Genomic DNA, 6,126 nt, shown 5'->3' on the forward strand with positions numbered 1-6,126 from the left:
TTTCCTTTCCTTTCCTTTCCTTTCCTTTCCTTTCCTTTCCTTTCCTTTCCTTTTCCTTTCCTTTCCTTTCCTTTCCTTTCCTTTCCTTTCCTTTCCTTTCCTTTCCTTTCCTTTCCTTTCCTTTCCTTTCCTTTCCTTTCCTTTCCTTTCCTTTCCTTTCCTTTCCTTTCCTTTCCTTTCCTTTCCTTTCCTTTCCTTTCCTTTCCTTTCCTTTCCTTTCCTTTCCTTTCCTTTCCTTTCCTTTCCTTCCCATTTTTTTTTCTTTTTTCAGGCAACAGAAAATCCATACCTTTTTAATTAAGCTGTCCAGTGAACTGGGATTCTATATGGATCTGGAAGTAGAAATGGAAACACTAATTGTTGGACTTGAATACAGTGCTGCCCAGGAGGTGATATAATGACAGTATATCACTGAAAGTAATTACTTTCTACATCTTCCATTTTGCTTTGCATTCACTAAGAACTCAGCTACAACTCTGATTTATTTTTATTGGTTTGTTTCAAAAGCATTTTCAGATTTTTAAACTGCAGACACATAGGTAGATGCAGGTCCAGATTTCCCTACTGTGTTAAGTGATGCTTTCAGCCAGCTGAAAACTCTTTTTGATCTCTCTGATAATACCAGGAAAGCAGTGATCTGAAAAGGCAGATTACCACCAAGGATTAGGCAGTACAATAGCATGCTGAGAATGCAAGAGGATGATGAGGTTTAGCAAACAAGTTTGGAACATATTTGAACTCAACATCAAACCTCAGTCCAAGCCATGGGGAAATCAGAAGAAAAATGAAAGAGTAGAGAATTGCCTTGAAAAATTATTTTATGAGAGAGGGTGAAATTGTCCAGTTACTAGGTTCTAACTAAAATAAAGACAGAGCTAACTGAGAGAACACATTCTGCACAGAAGTCTTTACTTAGGCTGAATGGATACAGAGACTCAGCTACAGTCTAATTTTCTTGAGACAATCCTTTAAGGCATGTGGCTGGAGCAGGTCACTCTGCTGTTGCTGCTGTCCTCAGGCAGTATAACACAGTGAAGACAGGATTTTACAAAGCCCTTTTTTTTCCAAGAAGAGATTTTTTTTCAGGACTAGCCACAGTAAATAGAGTGGTTATTTGGTATGTGAGATAAGTATTGGCCAATGTCATTTGAACACACTAGTTTTCTTTCAGCATTTTGTCACTTGACCAGTTAAATGCTAAGGTTAAAACGCTGTTACACAACATGCATCCACCCTACTGTGTGTCAGAAATGTGAGGAATGTTTGCAAGAAAGAGCAGCTGGCGTACAATTCCTGTCACCAAACCCCAAAGTCAAAATGGCTAACATTTCCTGGATCTGCTTAACTCACCTACAGATAAATAGTTTGCAGTCAGTGTGTGCAAACAGGAGCAGAGTCATTAAAAGTGAAGCAGGTCTTGGGCAAGATCCAGTTTGCATGTTACATATTCATAAAAAGCTGTGTTAGAATGGGTTCCAACAGTGCAAACGTCAATGGAGCCTGCTGGAGCAAGCCTTAGGTATGCCATCTATGTGTCTGATTGCCTAGAGTTCAGAGCAACTTGCTGAATGTATTACCAAAGGGAATGAAAAAGCTTGCATAGGGATAGCTGGCCAGATCCAATTTCTGGATGCTTAAAAGTACAGGTTGGTATCAAAGGGTTTTACACCTTTAGGTTTCTTTAGCTCATTTCTTATTTGTACAATCTTTGAGAATCTCAAACAGAAATACCGAATTTTGTTGTTCTTTCAAAGAACACGTATTAATTTATGTTATAACAAAAATGTTCATTAAGCCTTGCCTAATAGCACTGATTATTTGTTTATTTTCACTCTGTGCAGCCTATTTAATTGTGTGTACACATACCTATAATTACCCCTTTGAAATGCAAATACGCAGTTACTAAGGATAACCTTTCTCATTTTTCAAGCAGCTTACACCCCTTTTTTATAAATGTTAACAGTATCCTAAGTTCCATGGAAAGCAGCACATTTTAAGCTCTCTTCACATTGCAATAGCTGTCTCCTGAACCAAATTATCTTCTCCACTGTCACAGCCTCCTTTAGTTTATTACCAGCCAAAGCCCCTGATGAAGGCTATGAGATCCCTTGGCTGAAGTACCTGCCAGCCTACAGCTAGCTTAATTCTGGGACTCCTCCAAGTGATGGGAGCAAAAAGCCTCCAACTCCACTTGTGCCTTACTCTTGGAAAGACCTAGGCTGGTGCAGAACCATTTGTTACTCTTGATTATGTATCAGATAGTTTATTGTTGTCGAGTTGCACCAACAGATCGTGCTCATGCTTCTCTCTGGAATGAGATTTTGTTCTTGAAGGGATGATTTGGGCATTTGACTGAGCAGTACAATGAGCAGAAGCTATAACAAAACAATAAGTTATCACATAACTTACTTCCTAACTGTCAAACCCACAAAGTGCTTTCAAAACGATGACACCAACCCATCTTCCACACCTTTCCCCCCCCAAGCCCCAACCCTTCTGCAATTACCAGCATCAGTGGTTACCCATGGAAGATTCTCTTTCAGCACTATTTATGTGAACAAATATTTGCTTGTCCCCCTGTTCACAGAAAGTGCTTTAAAGAGGCATGTCAGTTAGTGTGGGTTGTCTTTGAACACATGTTATGAATACTGTTTTGCAGGATTTGCCCAGCAGTAGATGAGAAAAAGTAATGAGGAAACTAGGAACATGGGTAATGAGGCCAGAAGGTGTGGAAGCTTTCCAGGAGCAGGGGGAGCTGGGTGGAAAAAATCTTCCCTTACCAATACATAGCCACAAACCTTTATCGGGCTTTATTTGTATTCCTTAATGGTCACTCTCAAGAAACAACATTTAGCAGAGTGAACATAGGCACATAAACTTCCATGTAACTCTTGTAATTCCATAAACGTGTATGTCACAGTGGGAAATCATTAGGGATTGATCTATCTTATTCATTTAAATGGGTGGGGGGAGGGGAGGGGGGGGCACTGTGTCTCTGGAATCAGGTTTAATACCTGTAACTGTAATCTTCTCATAAAGCCTCAAAGAGGTTCTTTCCCTGCATGCTTTTCAACCAGCTTTTTAGTGGTATAAAATATATAAAGATAAATAATGGGTTGAATTGTAAAAGGGTTCTCCCTATCTCTTAGTGGGCAGCAGGGTGAAGCTACCCAAATAATAATTTCAATCGGTGAATGAACAGATGATTTCCCAGTTCAGCTTCAAGCCCTATCAAATGGTACTTTAGTAGAAATACCAGCAAAGCAGCACAAAAATAACATACATATCTTGTAGATTACATAATTTATTTGGAAATGTTTTCATACAGTTAAATAAACTTCAGAAAACTACAGTGGAGCCTTCATACAAATTAGCTGTAGTGCCTAAAATCCCATGAGCTATGAAATGTTAAAAAAAAAATAAAATTAAATACATAGTGTTGCTGAGCAACATAGCTCCCTCTTAAACAACTTTCCCTTGTATGAAGTGCTTCAGAAAGGGACTACTGTGGAGTCTGTGTAAGTACTTGCCCTATGGGTAGTGCGATTTTGTTACAATCCTTCAAAAAACAGCTAGACAGACTGTTACTGAATTCAATTATAAGGAGTCTCCAGGGTTATTCCATTACCTCTGTCTTTAGTTCATGGTCTCAAATCAAAACTTAAGGTATTCTCTTTTGATTTCATTCATTAAAAAATAATAATTTATACAAACTTTCGATGTGGCAATTGCTCAAAAGTTCTTTTGCAGTCTCGACTGAAAAGTGTTGTAGGAAAGCCTCTAACATTACAAGATTTTGCTAAGGGTGGGATAGATTTCCCACAGCCCTACCTGGATTTGTGCTGGCTGCTCAAGGTCTTGGAAAGTGCAGAGCAGAAGGTCAGTTCCTGACGGCCCCTGCTCTGGAGTGGGTCTGGGTTGATGCCAGAGGGCCAGCCTTGGGTTGCTGGGCGAGCATGGGCCCCAGGAGGACCAGCCCTTCCCCTGCCTTGCTGGATCCCTCCTGGTGAGCTCAGAACATCAAACTGTCCCCGACTACTAAAAAAACCAAATTTAAAAAAAAAAAAACAAACCCACAAACAAGTTGTTTTTCACGAATCAGAAATCTCACTTGCTGTTCTTACTGTCACCAGGGTGCTTAGAAAGCATTAGGAATTGCATGGCTCGCTGCTGAACTTCTGTTCCCGTACATCTGCATTTCCTGTGCATAGAGCTACATGCATCTGAAACGTTTGTAAGGGCAAGGAAAGGGTTAACCCAGAGAGCAGGTGGAAAGCAAGCCAGCTGCAAAAAATTAAAAAAGGCTGTAGGAGAACCCAGTCTGAAAGGTAATAAGGCCAGCAGGCAGACCAGGAAAGGAGGGTATGAGCCTGGGGGGAAACTGCCAGGGCCACCCTGGGGTGGGGGAGCCAGTGGGCTGCTCTATTGAGGTAAGGCAGGTGTCTCCTGCTAGCAGCAGATGTGGCTTTGATCTGTGGGCATACCTGGGTGGGGAGAGGTTTCCACAGGGTGGTAATGCACTTTGGGGAGCTGACCTGTTTGCAAGGTTTGGGCCAAATGGGTTTCAGTTCTCCTAAGTTTCTCCAGGAGCTCACACAAGGGATAGTTCACCTGGTCAGAGCAAGGTTGTTATTTACAGATTGATTTTTAAAGGTCTTTAGGCCTCTCCTGCCCAATAAAATGGGAACTGAGTACTTAGATACCTCTTTAAAAATTGGGTTTTGCTAAAACTCCTCCCTCAGACCCAAGCAGAGCCAAGATTTCTCCTGAGGTTTGAAATGCTATAAATGAACCTTCTATATTGTTGCCTTATGCTTTCAACTTCAGGCACCTCATCCAGACAGAAAAGTAATGAAAGACCTGAAGAAAGTGGAGGGTTGGAACAAGGAACAAAACAGTCCTGTGGCTCTGGGTCCCGTTCCCAAAGTTATCGCTCACTCCCTGTGTGGCCTTGAGGAAGCTGCTAACAGGCCAATCCTGCTCCCAGTAAAGTCACTGGGAATTTTCCCATAGGCTCCAGTGAGTGCTGGACCAGGCCCTTAGACTCCTAACAGTCCCCTCATTACCCCCCCTGCAAAGCAGGGACAATAATATCCTGGTCTCACAGGACAGTAAGGGGATTCATTTATTAATGTTCATAAAGCTTTCTCAGATCTACAGATGGAAGGCATTATGTCAGCACAATTTTTTTTAAATCATCATTCTCATGGTATTTCCAATTGTCTCACTAAAGCCAAGGACTTCCAAAAATCTTGTGAGAAATTTTCTTCTCTAAAAATGGGACCCCATTTCTGGGGGATGGAAATAGATATATTCAGATGGCCTGGAATGCAGGAATATTTACTGAAATAGGGCTCTGAATCCTTGAGAATTTTACATGAATCCTGAAGGCAGAGGAATGTGCAATGCTCTAGGAAGGACAGTCCCTGAATTTTATGAAAAAATATCCTAGAGCTTTACTCTAGCAAGCAACAAGCTTGACCAAAGACCAAAATGTTCAAATTTGGCTCTAAAGCCTTCTTGCTGGTGGGAATTCTTTAAGCTCTGCTCCCTGCTTCCTCAGAGCATTTTCTGAGGAAGGGCAGTCTCTGATTCTTTGTCCAGAGGAGGAAAGGAGGAATTCTTTCCCTCCCCACATGCCTATTGCATGCTATGAGTTAATCAGGCATCAGGGCCAGGCACAGAAAAGCAAGGAGGTCAGGCCAGTAGGCAGCAGATAGGGAATTTCATTGGAGAGAGATCTGCATAGGTGACAAATAATGTATCACTAGGGAAAAGGAAGAAGTACACTGCAAATATCACACACATATTCACTCGCATGGATGCATGTGTCTGTGTGTGTATATATATGTATGTATGTATGTATGTCCCATAACACCTAAAACTATTCCACTTCATGTCCCCTGACCTGACTTTTGCATCTGTATGCTTTAGGTATATGACTATAGACATTCTCACTACTAAAGGTCAACACTGGGGTAAATCCACAGTTGTAAAATACAGCTAAAAAGACTGTGACACTGTAGAAAGCAGTATCACAAATACACCATTTCCCTTTTCCCTGTCATCTCACTCCTTACCCACGTATAACCACACCCTTACAGGTAGAGAGCTTGCTGTGCTGCT

Source organism: Prinia subflava, chromosome 1, assembly GCF_021018805.1.
Source record: "Prinia subflava isolate CZ2003 ecotype Zambia chromosome 1, Cam_Psub_1.2, whole genome shotgun sequence".
In the NCBI taxonomy this organism is placed as follows: Eukaryota; Metazoa; Chordata; class Aves; order Passeriformes; family Cisticolidae; genus Prinia; species Prinia subflava.